Source organism: Protopterus annectens, chromosome 4.part0, assembly GCF_019279795.1.
Source record: "Protopterus annectens isolate FY-2018-M chromosome 4.part0, PAN1.0, whole genome shotgun sequence".
NCBI classification, from domain to species: domain Eukaryota; kingdom Metazoa; phylum Chordata; order Ceratodontiformes; family Protopteridae; genus Protopterus; species Protopterus annectens.
The window spans coordinates 843247573-843269788 of NC_056733.1; the positions used below are offsets into that span (position 1 = coordinate 843247573).

General features: G+C 43.7%; 1 protein-coding gene across 1 annotated transcript in view; it reads left to right on the forward strand.

The window, feature by feature from the left end:
- The window catches only part of CFAP52 (cilia and flagella associated protein 52), a 788965-nt gene that overhangs the window by 479352 nt on the left and 287397 nt on the right, over positions 1-22216 (forward strand). The gene's annotated exons all lie outside the window — the stretch shown is intronic.

A 22216-nucleotide genomic window follows, 5' to 3' on the forward strand; every position in this document is an offset into this window, starting at 1 on the left:
ATTGGGGAGGTCTACAGGCTTTAGAATTTTGGTTAACAAAATCTGAAATATATCCACCAGGGTTCAATACACTGCTTATATGCATGTGTGAACATGTTCTCAATAAAAATGTCTTTTATTTCCAAGGCGAATGTTATTGGCAATTGAGAGGTACAGCTATGGGTGCATCCTTTGCACCCATATATGCTGATCTCTTCATGGCATATCTAGAAGAATATGTGATTTACAATCCTCTACACAACCTTTACCTTGTTGAAATGGACATCTGGAGGAGATACTTGGATGATTGCTGGATGGTGTGGCATGCGGACACTGAATATCTTTTTGAATTTGTGGAATACTTAAACAATAATATATGGGGAATTGAATTTTCCATCACTTTTGATAAGGAACAAATTGATTTTTTGGATGTTACGATTTATCGTAACGAAGACCACACTTTGAATACGAAAACACATCGTAAATATCCACAATTCAACTCATTACTTCATGCTTCTAGCATGCACCCACGTCACACCATCCGCAACATCCCCAAGTCTCAATTTCTAAGAATGAAACGTATCAATTCCTCCCAAATTGATTATGATAGTGCTAAAGATGATTTGAGACACAGATTTTTGGATAGAGGTTACTCCGGTTTTGACATAGAATCTGCCAGGATATGGACTGACAGACAACATAGAGACTCATTATTAAAATATAAAAACAAAGATCAATACATGAGAGATGACACCATTAGATTTATAACCACTTATGGTAGAAACCATCAGATAGTCAGGGAGATTCTGAATCAAAATTGGAACATCCTTTTAGCCAATGACCATTTACGACAGATTTTGGGAAACAAATGATCTGAAGTAGGAAGACTTCATTCGTCTGCAACCTGTGGGTATCGGATCCGATCTCGGATCCGAGCCGGCAATTCAAAAGCTTAGGCTCCGAGCTCCTAGCTCCTCCCTCTTACCCATAACCCCTTGCCAAGCCCTGACTGACCTCAGATTTCGTTTGCCGCTTTTCAAGAAGCAACGGAATTCTTGAGCTCCTGGCGTGGTTTTGAGATAAGTAGTTTTCTGACAGGAAAATTGTTAAAATTCTCTTTTTTTGTTACAAAAATAGTTAGTGTTGTGTGTGATTAAGGCTTTGTGGTCTGCCCCCAAGGCTTCTTCGGACGAGTCTGTGTTCTTGGAGGCATTCGAGGCGGGCCCTTCTACCTCTTGGGTGTCCCCTCCTGCTGACCCCCTGGTAGATCTTATATCTATCAGGGCGTGGAAGGATCCGGAAACCATTGAGCCTATCCCAAAACGCCCGGACCGCATTCTTTCTCCTCCATCAGACCGCACCCACTGGAGTAAGGGTCCCCCAGTAGATGCCATGATGATGGCTGCAGCCACGAAGAGGGAATTGGCCCAGGAGAGTCCCTCCGTCCATCCTCCGGGCAAGGAGTCCCGTTCGATGGATCGAATTGGGAAGCGAGTGTTTAGTTCAGCGACCTTCTCCTTGAGAGCTGAACTACATGGCATGTCATTAGGATGCAGCGAGATCTGATTAAAGAGTACGCTGCATCTCCCCGAGTCCATCTCGAGTGAGGATAAGCAGGTTTATTCCACCCGAATGGCCACTCTAAGATCTGTGTCCAATACATCTATGCGGCTGCTGTCTCATGCTACTGAGGGAGCCGCTAGAGCCAGCGGAGCAGGCCTTGTCATGAGGCGACAGGCCTGGCTCCGCCATTGTGATTTTGCTGAGCCCTTTAAGGCGACCTTCGCGAATGCCCCTTTCGATGGTTCTGCCTTATTTGGCAAGACTGTTCGAGACACTTGTCCAGAGCTTAAAAGGACGGAAGACGCTGTCTGCCGTCGGAGTCCGCTTCTCAGCTCCCCAGAGGTCCTTCTCTAAGAACCAAAAGGGACAGAAGAAGATGTGGTTCCGAAGTCGCAGCAGTCCCAACCTGCTCGGATAACCAGTCCTTCCGTGGCAGAGGAGGACGGGAGGTCGTCGTGCCAGAGGCAGGGGGGCTCCTGGCAATTTTGGGTCCAGAGAACCCTTCTCTGAGAGACCCACGCAGCAGCCCTGAAGGGTTGCCCGGCTGTCCATCTCTGGAGGCAGTCGGGGGGCGGTTTTCGATGCACCTGACTTCTTGGGAGTCCATAACAACAGACAGTTGGGTGCTTCGACTCATATCCAGAGGATATTCAATACCCCTAATCAAGATCCCCAAATCTCACAGCCTCCCAGATGTTCCACCCGACCAAAGGGAGGCGGCAGCTCTCGAAATCGAGCAGCTGCTAGGAAAAAGAGCCATCCAGCGCGTCCCCCCAGATCAAGCCGGATTAGGGTTTTACTCCAGGTTCTTTTTGGTGCCAAAGAAGACGGGGGACTTAAGACCAATTTTAGACCTTTCCCTGTTGAACCTGTCAGTAACCAAGCAAAAGTTCCGGATGGTCACCCTGCAATCTATACTCCCCCTTTTGAGGGAGAATGACTGGATGTGTTCCATAGACCTCAAGGATGCGTACTACCACATTCGGATGGACAGACGATCCAGGAGGTTTCTTCGCTTCCGGCTGGGAGCCAGCCACTATCAGTTCAGGGTCCTCCCCTTTGGTCTCACCTCAGCCCCCAGGGTGTTTACCAAGGTGTTAGCGGTGGTAGCGGCTCACCTGAGGCTCCAGGGATTACAGGTCTTTCCGTACCTGGACGACTGGCTTCTGACTGCATCATCAAGGCATCTTCTGTGCTCAGCCAGGGATTACTTCCTTCAACTAGCACCAAGGCTGGGCATAACGATCAACTGGGAGAAATCTTTCCTGAATCCAACTCAAATTATAGATTTCATAGGAGGAAGACTAGACACCAGATCAATGCGAGCCTTCCTCACCCCAGACCGTATCGTCAGCCTGAGGTGTCATGTGACAGCAATCCTTCAACCGTCACCAACTGCAGCTTCGGGTGTGAGGGCCCTAGGTTCTATGGCGGCAGCTATCCCGCTTCTAATTCATGCCCGCTTACGCATGCGGGTCCTTCAATGGACCCTTCAAGTTCAGTGGTCTCCTCTTTGTTCGTCTCTAAACGCCCCGATTGCGGTCAGCAGAGCGTGCAGGACTCCCTTCTGTGGTGGCTCCTTTCTCCGGAGCCCCTAGCAGGAAGACCCTTTTAGCTGCATTTCCCGAGCCACAGTGACCACGGACGCTTCTTGCCTCGGGTGGGGGCATTCTGCGGAAAGATTGTCCAAGGCATGTGGAATCCCACAGAGACATCATTGCATATAAATGTCCTGGAAATGAGGGCGGTGCTCCTAGCGTTGCAAGCACTTCACCACGCTCTTCCTACAGGGACTATTGCGATTCAGACAGACAACATGTCCCTAGTCTGGTATATCAACAAGCAGGAGGAACCAGGTCTTATCCCCTTTGTCGAGAGGCCATGAGAGTCTGGGAATGGGCAATTTCCACCAAACGCTTTCTGATAGCAACGCACATTCCGGGAAAGTCCAACATCCTTGCGGACAAGCTCAGTCGCACCATCCTTTCTCCACACGAGTGGTCCCTAAACCTTCAAGTAGCGAAGAAGATTTTTGCCGTTTGGGGGCAACCCTGTTGCGATCTTTTTGCTTCTCCCTCAAACGCCAAATGCGACAATTTCTTCGCTCTACTTCCCCCACCAGGGGAGTTCCCGAGGGATGCTCTGGTGCATGTTTGGCCTCCCGGTCTCCTTTATGCCTACCCTCCACTTCCTCTGATGCAGAGGTTTCTGCAGAAAGCCAACAGTTTGGGGAGCAGAATGATTCTCATTGCCCCATTCTGGCCTCGACAACCTTGGTTCCCTTGTATGGTCTCACAAAATCAATCCACCATGGATTCTGGATCCAATTTCGGATCTCATCTCTCACCCTCTGGGAATGCCAGTTCCCAATCTGCGGACCCTGAAGTTGACAGCTTGGCTGCTCCAATTCCAACCTTAATTAGGACTCCCGGTATCTCTTCACCGGTCAAAGCAATTTTGGTGGCTGCTCATAAACCTTCTACCAGACAGGTTTATCGGAGTAAATGGAAGAGGTTCTCTATATGGGCAGGGCAGAGAACAGTGGATTCCTTTCAGCACCTATCTCTGCGGTGCTAGAATTTCTAACAGACCTCTTTCATCAAGGGGCCAGTTCTTCCACGATTAAAGTACAATTGGCGGCTATATCGCATTATCATATTGGACAGGACACAGCTCCCCTTATGACAGCGAAATTATGCAAATACTTTCTCAAGGGAGTTTTTTTATTAAGACCTCCAGTCAAGGAGGTTGTACCGCCTTGGGATTTGTCTTTAGTCCTGCAGGCCCTTACTGCTCCTCCCTTCGAGCCTGCAGCTTCTGCTGATTTAAAATTCCTTTCCTGGAAGACTGTCTTTCTGGTAGCTATCACTTCAGCCAGAAGGGTGTCTGAGCTTCAGGCTCTTTGTGTCAAACCGCCTTACCTTTCTTTCTTCCCTGATAGGGTGTGCCTCAGGACCAATCCATCTTTTCTTCCGAAGGTCTCTTCTGAATCCAATATTAACCAGTCAATCAATTTGCCTGTCTTTTTCCCAAGTATTCAAACAAAGGGGAATACAAATTGCATTCATTGGATGTTCATAGACACTTACGTTTTGATATTAGCAGGACAGCTGGCCACAGGAAATCAGATCAGCTGTTCGTCTCCTTTGCTAAATTTGCTCTGGGTAAAGCAGTGTCTAAAGTCACTCTGTCTAAATGGATTGCTAATTGCATATTGCAGGCATATGACACTTCAGGCAGACCTGCTCCTCAGAGGGTTACGGCTCATTCTACTAGGGCAGTTTCTACGCCAGCCTTTAAGTCCCGTGTTTCGTTGGATGATATCTGTGCGGCAGCTACTTGGGCCTCGCCTCATACTTTTATTTCTCATTACAAGGTGGATGTTGTTTCTAGAGGAAGAGCATCCTTTGGCTCAGCGGTGCTCGAACATCCTTCCATGATGGCCCAAGATTCAGGTAGCTAGGGACTCTGTCCCACAGGTTGCAGACGAATGAAGTCTTCCTACTTCAGATTTAGAAGTTATGTACTCACCATAACGTTCCATCTGAGTAGGTGACTTCATTCGGATGCAACCATCCCCCCCTCCATCCCCCTGACCTTTATAGAGCGAGTATTTATGCTGTTTTAGTATACTGTGGTCAGTATTTGAGGCAAACTCAATCTGAGGTCAGTCAGGGCTTGGCAAGGGGTTATGGGTAAGAGGGAGGAGCTAGGAGCTCGGAGCCTAAGCTTTTGAATTGCCGGCTCGGATCCGAGATCGGATCCGATACCCACAGGTTGCATCCGAATGAAGTCACCTACTCAGATGGAACGTTATGGTGAGTACATAACTTCTAATTCCATTACCTACAGGAAAGGCAAAACTCTGAGCACACTGCTCTCACATTTCAAACACAAAGAGAGTGGTGGTGCCCAGTATAAACAACTTACCATTTCTGGGGATGAACTGTTAGGCACATTTCCTTGTGGTCATTGCAGTTCATGTTGTCAGGTAAACAAGCTTAAACAATTTACTAGTGCCAACACGAGTAGAGTTTATGATGTATGCACATTTGGCAATTGTTCATCTACCTGGGTGATTTATTTAGCTACATGTCACTGTAATGCATTCTATGTGGGCAAAACTTCTCGCCCACTTAGAACCAGGATTAGTGAACATAGAAGTGAAATACGTAACAAAAAAAACACTAATGCTTTATACCAACACACCACCAAACATACAACAGCGAATTTTATGTTCATGATCATTGACAAGGTTATGGGAAACAGACATAACCAATTGGGCTGGCAAAGCATACTCAGCCACAAAGAAAAATATTGGACTATCCATTTAGGAGCACTATTTCCACCTGGCCTCAATGAACATCTGGGTTAATAAGAATACTCATAGTTGATATACACAAATTTGTGTTTTTTTGGTAATCTATTAAGAAAGGGTATTACATTGTTATTACATGTATACACCTGTTGGATGGTCATTTTTATGATTACAAGACCACCAATTGATTTAGATACCATTCCATCTTTTGTTGTGATGCATGACATTTCAATAACAACTGTGAAGATTATACACACCATTATTGTTTGTACTTCATTCCAGATGCTGAAATCAAATTTAGTATCAGACCTAATTGTATATTTTGGATACATATTGATCAGGCATATAACACCTGATTATTTCATATTTCAATTATGGCCCTATAATTTGAAGTCTATTGACAATAATATAATTTTTTTGTGGTCTATCCAACTATATATTATATGTGTGCTATAAGTATGATAGATTACTGTATACAGGTCATTATATTTGAGATTGACAACTCACTGATTTGTCATTGATTGCATGCCTTTTTGAGTTTAGGTATTACATTACATATACTGTTTACCAATAGGACACTGTTTTGAAACTTTTTTACCTATATGTAAGATAATTGACAATGTCCCCATTATTTGTGCATTATACTGAATATACATATTTATTGACATTTGAATGAAACTGTCTATTTATCAAGATGCATCAAAAAATTTTTTTGGTTGCCCATTACATATGCACATATATTATGTGCTTTAATTTTTGATTGGTCCTGCATCTCTTATAAGCATCCTTGCCTATCTGTGAGCTGCTATTTTGTTTTTCTTCCTCACTGAAGAAGGTCTTATTCCGAAACTAGTATGAGGATCGAGCAGCTATTTTAGTGCATTTGTTGCACTAGCTTATTTCCAATAAATAATTTGACTTGGAACTTTTCGTGCTGGCTTTGGTGTTTTTTTTTTTTTTTTTAAAATGGCGTACCACCAAAGAACCCCTAGATCGTATCAAATTTCAGCAGCTCAGAAATTCTACAAAAACAGATACTACCCGGGATAAAAAGAATTACTTCTGTCATCTCCAAGACAAACACCAAAATAACCCAAAGAAGTTTTGGGCATGTTTTAATAACCTTCATTATTCTGGGAAATCAACTACCCCTACCCCTGAAAAACTTATAGGTAAAGATCCTGAAGTAATAGCTAACTCATTTAACTCTTTCTTCACTGAGACCGTTCAGGCACTAGCCAGTCAGTTACCTACTACTTCCACCTCCTTAGCCAGTCCTATTGGCAAAAATCTACCTGCCTTTAGTCTTCAACCTATAGCCACCTCCTATATTAGAACTCTATTAAAGAAACTCAAACCATCCACCCTATCTGCTGATCGTCTCCCAGCCGAATACCTACAATTAGCAGCTGATGTTATAGCATATCCCATCTCAATCCTGATTAATAGAACCATTACAGAGACCACCATCCCCTCAATCTGGAAAATATCATATGTCATCCCACTTTACAAAGGAGGCCGCTCTACGGAAACTTCGAACTATAGACCTATAGCAATTTTGTCACCCATAGCAAAAATTATGGAAAGGTGTGCTCACAAGCAACTCCTACACTACCTCACCCTTAACAATCTTCTCTCTAAAACCCAACATGGGTTTCGCCCCCATCATAGCACTACCACTGCCCTCCTTTCCTATGTGGATTCAGTAAATAACAATCGGAACAACAAATTTATAACTTCTGCTCTCTTTCTTGACTTGTCAAAAGCCTTTGACATGGTCAATCACCAACTATTGCTCCACACCCTTAAATCCCTTCACCTTGATAACCTAGCCCTACGGTGGTTTGATGCTTACCTTTCTGGTAGACAACAAGCTGTCCAGTGGCAAAGCAAACTATCCCTCTTGCTACCAAATACCATAGGAGTTCCCCAGGGCTCTATACTTGGTCCCCTTCTCTTCTCTGTATTCATAAACGACCTCCACTCAGTCATCCTCAAAGCCACCTGCATCCAATATGCAGATAACTCCACTCTGATTTGTTCTGATGTCTCCCTCCATAATCTCCAAATAGCCACCCAACACTGCTTCGCGGCAGTGGAAAAATGGTTTTCGGAGCGGAAACTCATACTGAATCCCATAAAAACTAAGCTACTTCTAATCTTCCCCACTGCTGGAATCCCCTCAGGCCAATACCCGCCTCATTCTAATAATAAGATCTTTCATGTTCAATCCATTAATGGCACCATCATTGAACCTGTCACCAACACTAAACTACTAGGTGTTACTATTGATCACAAGCTTAAATTTGATGTTCACATTACTCAAACTATTAAGACAGTTAATAAGAAACTAGGTTCTATGTACAGAATTAAGAACTTTCTAACTCCTTATACCAAATTAACTATAGCGCGAACTCACCTTCTTTCCACTCTGCTGTATGCTTCCCCGGTCCTATCCTTCCTCAATAAAAATGAGCTCAACAAACTCTCAGTTGCTTATAACCATATCGCTAAATTTGTGACTGGGTCTCCCTACCGTACTCATCACTGTCTCAACCTAAAGAAGCTTGAATGGTTAGAATTACCTAATCTACTAAAATTTAACCAACTTATGGACGCATTTAAAATAATTAAGGAACCAGAAAAAACCCCCTCTCTGAACAAACTCCTGACCCCTTACTCCAACCTTAACTGCCTCCAATCTTCTAACAGTGTCCTGGTACAAACCATGAAATCAAATAACTTGGGAGGTGATGCTCTCTATGCCAATTCTATTGGAAGGCTATGGAATTCCCTTCCCAATAACCTTAGACTAACAACCTCACTCAGCCATTTTAAAACTAGTCTCAAGTCATTTCTTAAGGCACACTGGCTATGCCCTTGTGACAATCCTGACTAACCCTATAGCTCCCTACAACCCACTCTTTATTATCTATAGGACTTCCTCACCCAAATCTCACTGGTTTCACTTAAACTTATTCTCTATACACGTCCTCTTCTCTTTGACTGCCCTCTCCTATTACCATAGATTCGACTTGTCTATGTAGATATAGCCTTCTACCTTGTGCTTAAAAGTGCAAACCTCTTTACTTCTCAACCTATCTAAATATTTGGGTATCTACTCAACATTGTAATTGTGGAATTTAATAGAATATACTTGTATTCAATCTATCTGTATTTTGAATGTTTCTGATCTTAGACTATGTATTGTTTGTTTTATTTAATTGTGGAGCTTTTCTCCCTGGGTCTCTGCTGAAAAGGGACATGTATCCAGTCAGACTAACCCGGTAAACAAATGTAAAATAAAATAAAATAAATAAAATAAAGGCATGCACTATAGAAATATTCTAGAAGCAGCAATTTGGTCAGCTGTGCATACCTTTATGAAGTGCTACAAGCTGGATGCCCTTTCTAGATCCAGAGCAGGCTTTGATAGGACCATTTTCCGGGAACTCCTGATTTTATAGCTGTTACGCTACTGTTTTGTAACCACTGCAGCGTGGTAGACTAAGCTCAGTTACCATAGTTAGCTAAGTGTAATAGCACATGTAAGCTCTAACGCGGAGCGCAAAAGACTCTTTGTGAGGCGTATTTTACTAGTTTGTTTGTTAAACTACTGCTATACTTGGCGTCCGCTAAATGTTATACTTGTTACCTGGTTATTTTACTGTTCAATAGCGTCTGTTATGTGTATTTGTGAACGGAAATAGAGCTGTTTAATTGTAAATGGACAGTTTTACCCCGCAATAAGGGAGTATTACTGTGGAAAAGTGCTATGATGATATAACAAGGGTTGATACCACGTTCCTGCACTGTTTTTCATTAGCGACTACTTGTTTGAACAACAGATTGTTAAACTCATATGCTAGTTTCAATTAAGTACTTCAAATTTGGAGTAGCAAAGAATTAGTAAATTCTAGACTTCTAACCTAGCTTTATATATATATGTTGTATCTCCTTTCTAGGTACTGACCACCCTGCCCCAAAGGCGCTAGAAATTATCAAGACCCTCTCCCAAGATTTGTCGCTGTACTAAAAGGCAGGCACAGTTAAGCTGTACCCACCAGCAGGACAACAATTGTAACAGAACTATAAGGTTAATACCACTGTTTTTAACAAAACAATGAATATAGTCTAAACAAATATTCCTAAGATTAGCGTACTGGGTTTGGTACATGGCAGTAAGCTACCCCTTGAAAACTACAATTTTCTAACTTTCCCAGAACTAATACTTACACATAAGAATAATTTAGTGTGTTGTATATTCACTGATAACATAAGTTATATTATTTTCCTACCTCTTCTCTGGTGCCTTAGTCTGGTGTTGGGAATGGTAGTCAAACGGGGTATGTACCTACAGCATTTTTTATTCTGTCTATGCTTATTTCTGTAAATATCTCCCAGAGGCAATCTAAAGGACTGAAAACTATTTTACTAGTATAAACGAGCTAACTCAGCCTGATAGCGGTGGATTTGCTGTATTAATAAAGTACTTCATAGCGTTCTTTACTGTATATATCTGAAGATACCATTTGGCACCCAAACAATGATTTTATAGCTGTTACGCTACTGTTTTGTAACCACTGCAGCGTGGTAGACTAAGCTCAGTTACCATAGTTAGCTAAGTGCAATAGCACATGTAAGCTCTAACGCGGAGCGCAAAAGACTCTTTGTGAGGCGTATTTTACTAGTTTGTTTGTTAAACTACTGCTATACTTGGCGTCCGCTAAATGTTATACTTGTTACCTGGTTATTTTACTGTTCGATAGCGTCTGTTATGTGTATTTGTGAATGGAAATAGAGCTGTTTAATTGTAAATGGACAGTTTTACCCCGCAATAAGGGAGTATTACTGTGGAAAAGAGCTATGATGATATAACAAGGGTTGATACCACGTTCCTGCACTGTTTTTCATTAGCGACTACTTGTTTGAACAACAGATTGTTAAACTCATATGCTAGTTTCAATTAAGTACTTCAAATTTGGAGTAGCAAAGAATTAGTAAATTCTAGACTTCTAACCTAGCTTTATATATATATGTTGTATCTCCTTTCTAGGTACTGACCACCCTGCCCCAAAGGCGCTAGAAATTATCAAGACCCTCTCCCAAGATTTGTCGCTGTACTAAAAGGCAGGCACAGTTAAGCTGTACCCACCAGCAGGACAACAATTGTAACAGAACTATAAGGTTAATACCACTGTTTTTAACAAAACACTGAATATAGTCTAAACAAATATTCCTAAGATTAGCGTACTGGGTTTGGTACATGGCAGTAAGCTACCCCTTCAAAACTACAATTTTCTAACTTTCCCAGAACTAATACTTACACATAAGAATAATTTAGTGTGTTGTATATTCACTGATAACATAAGTTATACTATTTTCCTACCTCTTCTCTGGTGCCTTAGTCTGGTGTTGGGAACGGTAGTCAAACGGGGTATGTACCTACAGCATTTTTTATTCTGTCTATGCTTATTTCTGTAAATATCTCCCAGAGGCAATCTAAAGGACTGAAAACTATTTTACTAGTATAAACGAGCTAACTCAGCCTGATAGCGGTGGATTTGCTGTATTAATAAAGTACTTCATAGCGTTCTTTACTGTATATATCTGAAGATACCATTTGGCGCCCAAACAATGATTTTATAGCTGTTACGCTACTGTTTTGTAACCACTGCAGCGTGGTAGACTAAGCTCAGTTACCATAGTTAGCTAAGTGCAATAGCACATGTAAGCTCTAACGCGGAGCGCAAAAGACTCTTTGTGAGGCGTATTTTACTAGTTTGTTTGTTAAACTACTGCTATACTTGGCGTCCGCTAAATGTTATACTTGTTACCTGGTTATTTTACTGTTCGATAGCATCTGTTATGTGTATTTGTGAACGGAAATAGAGCTGTTTAATTGTAAATGGACAGTTTTACCCCGCAATAAGGGAGTATTACTGTGGAAAAGAGCTATGATGATATAACAAGGGTTGATACCACGTTCCTGCACTGTTTTTCATTAGCGACTACTTGTTTGAACAACAGATTGTTAAACTCATATGCTAGTTTCAATTAAGTACTTCAAATTTGAAGTAGCAAAGAATTAGTAAATTCTAGACTTCTAACCTAGCTTTATATATATATGTTGTATCTCCTTTCTAGGTACTGACCACCCTGCCCCAAAGGCGCTAGAAATTATCAAGACCCTCTCCCAAGATTTGTCGCTGTACTAAAAGGCAGGCACAGTTAAGCTGTACCCACCAGCAGGACAACAATTGTAACAGAACTATAAGGTTAATACCACTGTTTTTAACAAAACACTGAATATAGTCTAAACAAATATTCCTAAGATTAGCGTACTGGGTTTGGTACATGGCAGTAAGCTACCCCTTCAAAACTACAATTTTCTAACTTTCCCAGAACTAATACTTACACGTAAGAATAATTTAGTGTGTTGTATATTCACTGATAACATAAGTTATATTATTTTCCTACCTCTTCTCTGGTGCCTTAGTCCGGTGTTGGGTAAAAATCCCGCTCCGCTCGCCACCCTGCCCCCATATCCCACCCGCCCCCAGTACATCTGCATTTATACCTATATCACCACACCCCTTCCTCTGTCTAGCCACACAAAATCATTTCCAAGACTCCACCCACTCCTCCTACTACGTCTTATATCCAACCCTCTAGATATCCTCTTGCACACAAAAGCGCCACTACCCCAAAGGAAAAAAATCTACCACTCCCTCTATAATCAGAACTATGCTAAAAAAATAATAATAATACTTACCTTACCATTGTGTACAGCACTATACCTACTAACTAAATATGAAGACCAGCCTTATGCAGGCTACCATTACCCCAGATACCAAACTACCATCTCTCCACTGCTGAGAAATGACACACAGGGTCCTGTCAATATAACAAATCAATCCCCACTGACAAAACATCACCACCTGTATAGAGTCAAATCAAAGCACCCAAAATCCAAACATGAACATAAACTTCTACTTAAACTTATGAGAATATTAGACTTTCTAAGAAAGAATATAACTATAGATGGGGACATACACCCCAATCCAGGCCCCATGTCCTTACCAAGCTTAAACAACCCACCTCCTTCCTGGAACACATCCAACTCCCTCCAAATATACCACTTAAATATAAGAAGTCTAAATAAAAAGATACATAACTTACATGCCCTAATAGGAATGTACCTCCCAGAAATAATGTGCTTAACTGAAACCTGGCTAAAACCAGGGACCAAAGATAATGAGATCATGCCACCTGGCTACAACTTACACAGAGCCGATCGACTAAACAAAAAGGGTGGGGGTATTGCTGTGCTCTACAAAGCCATGCTAAATGTCACTATCAACCCCATACAGCCACCCCAGATCTCTAATGCAGAAATACTAGCACTAAAAATAGAACTAAACAGGGACAAAAAAAATAATCTAATAGTTACCTATATCCCCCCTGGGAAAAACACCGAAACAATTGAGAACCTTCTAAGCTGGCTATCAAACAACTATCCTCAAGAAACCATTATCATAGGAGATGTAAACCTAGACTGGCATCTCTGTTCCTCAGAGTTAAATTCCACAGCAATAAATCTCCACGGATTCCAACAGACAATAACTTCCTCAACCAGGATAGGTAACAGCAAACAAAAAGAGAGCATCCTAGACTGGATCCTTATAAACAGTCAAAATCATAACTATGTATCAGAGACCCTACCAAATGACCTCAGTGATCACCTCATCACCTACCTAAAGAAAAACAAGATAACCTACTCGAATCAGCCCATGTATAGATCTGTTAGAAACAGGCAACACTTTGACCTCATAAAATTCCAGACAGAACTCAAATCATATAACTGGGCATCCCTTAAGTTTCTCCCACTAGAAGAGGCAGTATTACATTTTAATAACACAATGTTAAGTTGTCAATCTCACCTTCATTCTTGCTTGATGGGTTCGGAGCCGATCCCTCGGCTCCGACTCGGCACTTGCTAAGCTCGAGAGTCACTTTTACCAGCTCGAGGCAGCCCCATATCCCATGATGCAAGGCGGTAAGTACCCAGATCTCGTTTGCCGCTTCGCTTATGAGGTCCTCCTTTTACCAGCTCCTGGTAAGTGATTTGCTAATTCGCTATTTTAGCCCCTTTTAACTTAAAAACCCTTTATTGTTAGTTTTTATTTAGTTTTAAATATTTTCTGACAGAAAATTCCCTGTCTATTCTTATTTTTTTAGTCAAACTTTACCCATCCCATCCCCCCCCTGTTAGGGTGTGTGGGTGTGTGTTTCTAGTATACCTTTTTGGTATATTAAATTTAAATTCTTTGACTGGTGTGTGTGTGTGTTGTGTTGCACCATGTCAAAAGAAAGGGTCTCAGGTTTTAAGAAGTGTGACTCGTGCTGTCAGAAGATGTCTCTGACAGACGGTCACACTTCTTGCCTGTATTGCCTGGGGCCTCTTCACCTGCAGGACTCCTGTGCTATTTGTCATTCTTTCAGCCAGAGAGTCCTGCAGGAAAGAAGAAATAAATTAATACTTAGGGGCCTTCTTAAGCCGGAGGGCTCTCCGGCTAAGTCGGCTCCATCCAAGACTGCCAAGTCTTCCAAGGCCCAGGCTTCTGTGTCAAAGCCTGCGGCCTCGGCTCAGACTCGTTCTGAGTCGAGATTGGCTCCGGCTGGAGCAGATTCTGGCTTAACTAAGCCTTCGGCACCGATGGCTATCGGTGCTGATTCTGCATCGACCACTTCGGTGTCGGCTCCGATCGGTTCCAACCACCATGTGGCTCAGGCATCGGTGTCGGCTCCGATCGGCTCCAACACCGTTACTTTTGTGACTGTATCGGCTCCGGCTGGAGCCGATGCATCGAGGCTACCTGTCGGCTCCGATAAGTTGTCGGCTCCGACAGGTTCAGTAGTTTCATCGGTTCCGATGGCTCCTTCGAGGAAGAGGTCGAGGTCTCCTTCCTTGGAGCCGATACTTTCGGCTCCGGCTTCACCTCTCCTCTCGGAACGGAGCCATCGGAGCCGATCTTCAAGGTCATCCAGGCTTTCTGACCATGACTTAGAGAGAGTGGTCAGTAGATTACTTAAGTCACAGGCACTGGCCCAAATGTTACATAGTCCGTCTCAACAGACGACTATTGGTCCACACCCCGTTGCAGTTCCTCCTTCAACTCTACCCCAGAGCTTGGAGTTGGAGTCTTCGAATGGTTACTGCTACGGCTGAAGGACAGATACCCCTTCTGTTCCTTCAGCCTCTACTCTTATCTCCTCTTGAGACCTTCCTTAGAGGGATTCGGTGGCCGGGCTTCCATGGTCTCCTCCGAGGGGTGAGTGGCATCGGACCCTTGTCCGAACCCGCTCTTCCCTTGGAGCCTCGGCCTTGGTGAGCTCGGCTCCGACATCTGCCTCGGAGACTTCCCTTCGGTGGTCCCTGGAGTTTCTAGCTCTTGAACGGGTTCTCTCGGACCTGCCTGGGAGGGGAGCATTCGAGGTGATGAAGAGTGTGCTGGCCACTGGTATCAGTCAGCAGTCTGTTCCCTTAGCTCCTCCCTCTATAGTGCCTGTTGACATCTCTGCCACTTCTCTTGCTACAGGACCCAGAGATCCTCCGCCTCAGGTTTCCCCATTGGGAATTTCCCTCTTCCGAGGATTCTCCTGATGTTTCGGGAGATCCTCCTAGGAAGAGGACTTGTAAGAGGAAACATGTAGACTCCCCCGAGTCTATCACTTCAGATACTGACTTTGATGAGTCAGAGGGATCCCCAAGATCCCCCTCTGAGGATGTCTCCTTCTCAGACATCCTAGAACTTCTTAGACAGAGGGGAAACTGGCCCACCAACAATCCCTCTGAGGATGAGTCAGTATACCTAGAGGCGTTTGGATCTCGGCCCTCCACCTCCTGGGTGTCTCCGCCTTCGACCCCTTATGCAGGTTATTGCCCGAAAGGCGTGGGCAGCTCCTGACTCTGTTGAGCCAGTCCCTAGGAGGCCTTCAAAATTTATCACTGCCCCGTGTGATAAGCAATTCCTCACTAAGGGTGTCCCCGCTGATGCCATGGTGGTGGCGGCTGCCACCAAAAAGGAACTTGCAGATCCTTCCGTACCCGTCCATCCTCCTAATAAGGACTCTAGGACCATGGATAGGTACGGTAAGCGGATGTTTTCCTCAGCGACCTTTGCTATGCGTTCGCTGAATTACCTATGTCACTTCACCAGACTCCAAAGGGATATCCTTAAGGAGCTAGGTGATGTTGTTCAGGATCCTACAGCTGCAGGAGCTCAGGAAAAAATTGCTTCGCAGCTAGGAACCCTTAATTCCATTGCAAACTCCTCCATGCGGCTAATATCATATGCTGCTGATGGAGAAAGTAGGGCCGCAGGTACAGGTGTGGCTCTTAGACGCCAAGCCTGGATGCGGCTATGTGACTTTGCAGATCCCTTTAAGGCGTCCTTCACAAATTCTCCCTTTGATGGGTCAGCTTTGTTTGGCCCTCAAGTGAAGGAAACTTTGACCAGGTGTGAGCAGGACGGCAAGACTCTTTCTGCCGTAGGAGTCCATTTTTCCACCCCTTCTAGACCTTACCCCAAAGGACAGAAAGGTGGCAAAATGTGGTTCCGCAAATCCCAAGGAGTCACGCCGGATTCACGTGGTCAGTTTACCCCTAGAGGCAGAGGGGGTAACAACAGACGCCGCTCTAGAGGCAGAGGGGGTCCAAAAAACCAGGGAAACAGAGAGCCTCTCTCTGACAAGCCCTTTCAGCATCCCTGAGATGTTGCCCAGCTGTCCCTCCTTGGAGGCAGTCGGGGGAAGATTATCACTGTACCCAGAAGCCTGGCATTCCCTCACTCAAGACAGATGGGTACAGTCGATCATATCCAAGGGTTACATAATTCCTTTCGAGGAAAGTCCTTTCCCCTCAAATTCCCTTCCAGATGTACCACCCGGTCTAAGGGAAATTGCAGAGTTAGAAGTCTCAAAACTACTGCAAAAAAGAGCCATTCAGCCAGTTACAACAGACCATTCAGAGCCCGGAATCTACTCAAGGTTCTTTTGGTCCCCAAAAAGACGGGAGACTGGAGACCAATATTGGATCTCAGTAGACTCAACAAGTCTGTGAGGAAGTCAAGATTCCGAATGGTCACTCTTCAGTCAATTCTGCCCTTCTTACAGAAGGACAACTGGATGTGCTCAATAGATCTTCAGGATGCGTACTATCACATCAAAATTCACAGATGCTCCAGGAGATTTCTCCGCTTTCGGCTGGGGTCCAGTCATTTCCAGTTCAGAGCCCTGCCCTTTGGTCTCACTACAGCCCCCAGAGTGTTCACCAAATGCATGGCAGTGGTCACGGCTCACCTGAGACGTCAAGGATTCCAGGTGTTTCCGTATCTCGACGACTGGCTCCTGTCAGCCACCACCAGGCATCAGCTTATTCAAGCCAGGGATTACACAATAAATCTTTGTTCTCATTTGGGCATCTCGATCAACTTCGAAAAGTCATCCTTATCGCCCTGCCAGTCTATTACTTTCATAGGCGCAAACTTAAACACTGTTCGGATGTCAGCTACCCTTACAGATCAAAGAGTTTCAGACATTCAGAGTCATGTCAGGATCATTCTAGCCAACAAGAAAGTACAGGCCAGAATGGTTCTAAAGGTATTAGGCCTCATGGCTGCGGCCATTACTCTTCTTCCCCTGGCTCGCTTCTACATGCGTTTTCTTCAGTGGATGCTGTTCACACAGTGGTCGTACCAACAACTTCCAATGTGTCACCAGATTCTGGTGACACAGACTTGCAAAGATCATCTTGCTTGGTGGATCACATCTCCTCAGGTTCACCAAGGCAGACACTTTGTACCCCCATCCCCGATAGCCACTGTCACCACGGATGCCTCCCTGATCGGGTGGGGGGGTCATTATCAGGGCAGGATGGTTCATGGGACGTGGCAGCCGTTCGAGTACCATCTGCACATAAATGTCCTGGAGATGAGAGCAGTGCTTTTAACGTTGCAAGCCCTCAACGACTTTCTTCCCGTAGGGACAATTGCAGTCCACACAGACAACATGTCTGTAGTTTGGTATATCAACAAACAGGGCGGAACCAAGTCCTACCCCTTGTGTCGAAGCGCTCAGACTATGGCAATGGGCGATCTCCTCTCATCGGTTTCTGGTAGCAATGCATATCCCTGGGAAAACCAACATTGTAGCGGACAGATTGAGCAGAGCTATTCTCATGCCTCACGAGTGGTCTCTCAAGCAATCTATAGCGGAAGAGATATTTCTGGAATGGGGTCGTCCATGTTGCGATCTTTTTGCTACTCCCCAAAACAGCAAATGCCCAGACTTCTTCTGTCTCTTCCCTCTACCAGGCCATCCCCCCAGAGACGCTCTGACCCAGGAGTGGCCCCAGGGACTTCTTTATGCCTTCCCTCCATTTCCTCTGATCCCTCAAGTTATCCAGAAAGCTACCGTTTTGAGAGCCAAATTGATTCTCATTGCCCCTTACTGGCCTCGACAAGTTTGGTTCCCGTTCCTCCATCGTCACCTTTTGGTGCAGCCGTGGCATCTGGACCAAGTGCCAGATCTTCTGATTCACCAATCCGGTCAGCTGCACTGGTCTATCCCTTCTCTCAACCTCACAGCATGGTTGCTCCACTTCCTTTCTTAGCCAGGCTTCCTTTGATCTCTAACCCAGTTAGAGACATCATAGTAGCTTCTTTAAAATCCTCTATCAGGAGGATTTATACAAGCAAATGGAAACGTTTCTCTTATTGGGCTAAGGCCAAGAATATTGATCCTTTCACTGCCCCTGTTCAGGCAGTCCTGGACTTCTTAGCAGAGATTTTTCATGCAGGCTCTTCTTCTTCCACAGTCAGAGTTCAATTGGCTGCTATCTCCAACTTTCATGTCGGGGTCGCAGATCACAATATTATGTCCCATAGGCTCTGCAGGGCCTTCTTGAAAGGAATTTTCCTACTAAAGCCTCCAATTAGGAATCCTCCTCCTCAGTGGGATCTAAATTTAGTGCTGACATCCTTGATTCTTCCCCCCTTCGAGCCAGCTGTTTCTTGTTCCCTGAAATTTCTTTCTTGGAAAACTTTATTCCTAGTGGCTATTACATCGGCCAGGAGGGTGTCTGAACTTCATGCTCTATCGGTTCGACCCCCCTATTTGGTTTTTCACAAAGACAGAGTATCTTTGAGAACTAATCCGACCTTTTTGCCTAAGGTCTCTTCAAAGACCAATTTGAATCAATCCAATGATCTCCCTGTATTTTTCCCAAACTATTCAGACAGAGCCGAACAAAAACTACATTATCTTGATGTCCACAGTCAACTCAGATATTATTTGGACAGAACAAAAAAATTTAGGAAATCTGATCAACTTTTTGTTTCCTATGCGGATAATAAGAAAGGCCTTCCTGTTTCTAAAGTGACCTTGTCCAGATGGCTTTCTTCGGTCATCTCTGAAATTTATCTGCTCAGGGGAAAACAGCTGTGCTCAAAACCTAAAGCACATTCAACTAGGAGCTTAGCTACTTCTACAGCCTTTCAAGCTAGACTTCCTTTAGACACTATTTGTGCAGCGCCACTTGGGCCACTCCTCACACTTTTGTTTCCCATTACAAATTGGACTTGGCCTCCAGGGACAGAGCCAGTTTTGGCTCTACAGTCCTCAAGAGTCTGTTCCATTGAGCCACCCAGGATAGAGGTGCTAGGGACGCGGTCCCATCAAGCAAGAATGAAGGCGAGATTGACAACTTAACATTAAGAAGTTATGTACCTACCATAACGTTCCATGTTAGTTGTCTTCTCTCGCCTTCTTTCTTGCGACCCTCCCTCCTTCCCCCAGGCCTGGACAGACCTTGTTATAAGAAATTATTATGCTGAAGACCATTCAGACCTGGTCCTTCTTCCATCCTGTAAGTTTTCTTTCTTCCTTTTGGAAGTGTTTTTTTTTTTTTTTATGCTTGGTGCTATTGCCCTTTGTCATCAAACGAGATCTGGGTACTTACCGCCTTGCATCATGGGATATGGGGCTGCCTCGAGCTGGTAAAAGTGACTCTCGAGCTTAGCAAGTGCCGAGTCGGAGCCGAGGGATCGGCTCCGAACCCATCAAGCAAGAAAGAAGGCGAGAGAAGACAACTAACATGGAACGTTATGGTAGGTACATAACTTCTTATTTCTAACTATACTTGAGGATAATGCCCCAAAAAGACAAATTAGAATTAAAACAAAAATAACACCCTGGCTAACAAAGGAGACCAAATCCTTAATCAAACTAAGAAACAAAACCTGGAATACATGGCGTTCTACCAAGTCCCCCCTCGACCGCATTAAATTCCAACAGCAAAGAAATCTGACCAAAAAAACAATAACCCTAGACAAAAAAAATTACTACTGCCAACTACAAAACAAACACCAAAACAATCCCCAAAAATTCTGGGCCAGTTTAAACAATCTACTCCACCCAGGTAAAAGCTCAACTCCTATCCCAGAAAAACTATCAGATAAGAGCCCAGAGGAAGTAGCCAATTCCTTTAATTCCTTCTTCACGGACACAATACAATCCCTTGCCAATCAGCTATCTACCAATTGCCCCCAGTTAACAGATATCCCCCAAATGTCCATACCTATCTTTAAATTTCAACCTGTCCCCACTGCCTATATTTGCTCACTACTGAAGAAACTTAAACCAACCACTCTCTCTGCCGACCTTCTCCCATCCGAATATCTACAAAAAGCTGCTGATGTCATAGCTTACCCTATCTCTATTCTTATCAATCGTACCTTGACTGAAGCCAAACTTCCCTTAATATGGAAAATATCCTATGTGATACCACTCCATAAAGGAGGCTCATCGACGGAATTATCAAATTACAGGCCCATAGCCATATTGTCACCTTTGGCCAAAATCATGGAGAAATGTGTGCATCGACAGCTCCTTTACTATCTAACCCAAAACAACCTACTCTCCAGTTCTCAACATGGCTTTAGGCCACACCATAGTACAACCACTGCTCTCCTCTCGTTTATTGAAACAATTAATCTCAACCGGAATAACAAAAAAATATCGTCAGCTCTCTTTTTGGACCTATCAAAGGCCTTTGATATGGTGAACCATCAACTACTACACAATACCCTAAAAAATCTCCATCTAGACAACATAACCCTAGATTGGTTTCAAGCCTATCTCCAAGATAGACAGCAAGCTGTACTCTGGCAGAACAGGCTCTCTAGCCTCCTATCTAATACCATAGGAGTTCCTCAAGGTTCCATACTGGGACCTCTCCTCTTTACTGTTTTTATTAATGACCTCTATAAAGCCATCCCAGATGCCACATGCATTCAATATGCTGACGATTTGACGTTAGTCTGTTCTGATTCATCCCCAGTTAATTTACTATCAAAAACCCAATCATGCTTTACAGCAGTTGAAAATTGGTTACTAGGACATCGACTTATTCTAAATCCAAATAAAACCAAACTGTTAATCTTCTACCCCACTCACAAGATCATACCCACACCCTTCCATATCCAATCCAAAAATGGGACAATCATCTCCCCTGACCCCACACTAAACTTCTGGGAGTGACCATTGACAATAAACTTAAATTTGATATCCATATTAATCAAACTGTTAAAACCGTTAACAAAAAACTTGGATCGCTCTATCGAGTAAAATCCTTTTTTACCCCAATAGCAAAAATAGCCACTGCCCGCTCCCATCTCCTCTCCACCCTCTTATATGCTTCCCCTATTTTCACAAATCTTAACACTACTGAATTAAACAAACTTACATGTTGTTATAATCATATTGCAAGATTTGCAACTGGCACACCCTATAGAACCCATCATTGTAGCAACCTACAAAGCCTGGGTTGGATCAATTCCAACCTTCTACAGCAGAGCCAACTCATAGTAGCATTTAAAATTCTTAAACAATCTGACAAAACCCCTGCACTGATAAACTTAATCAAACCTTACAACAATCTCAATAGTTTACGCTCCTCAAACAAACTATTAGCTCAAATGGTAAAATGCAACAACTCAGGGGGTGATGCCCTCTTTGCCAATGCCATAGGAAAAATCTGGAACTCCCTTCCATCCAGCCTCACCACCATTTCCTCCATAAAACTCTTCAAAAAGAGACTAAATCACCACCTTCAGATACACTGGCTATGCCAATGTATAAGCCCAGTCTGACTTCAACTAAACAAGATTTTTTCCTCCTCCCTTTAGGACCAATGACAGTACCACTACCACTTCTCTCTTCTGTCTTCCCTCTTATCCTCTTTTCTATATAATTTCCCTAGTCCTATTATCCTATTTAATTCCTGCTACTACT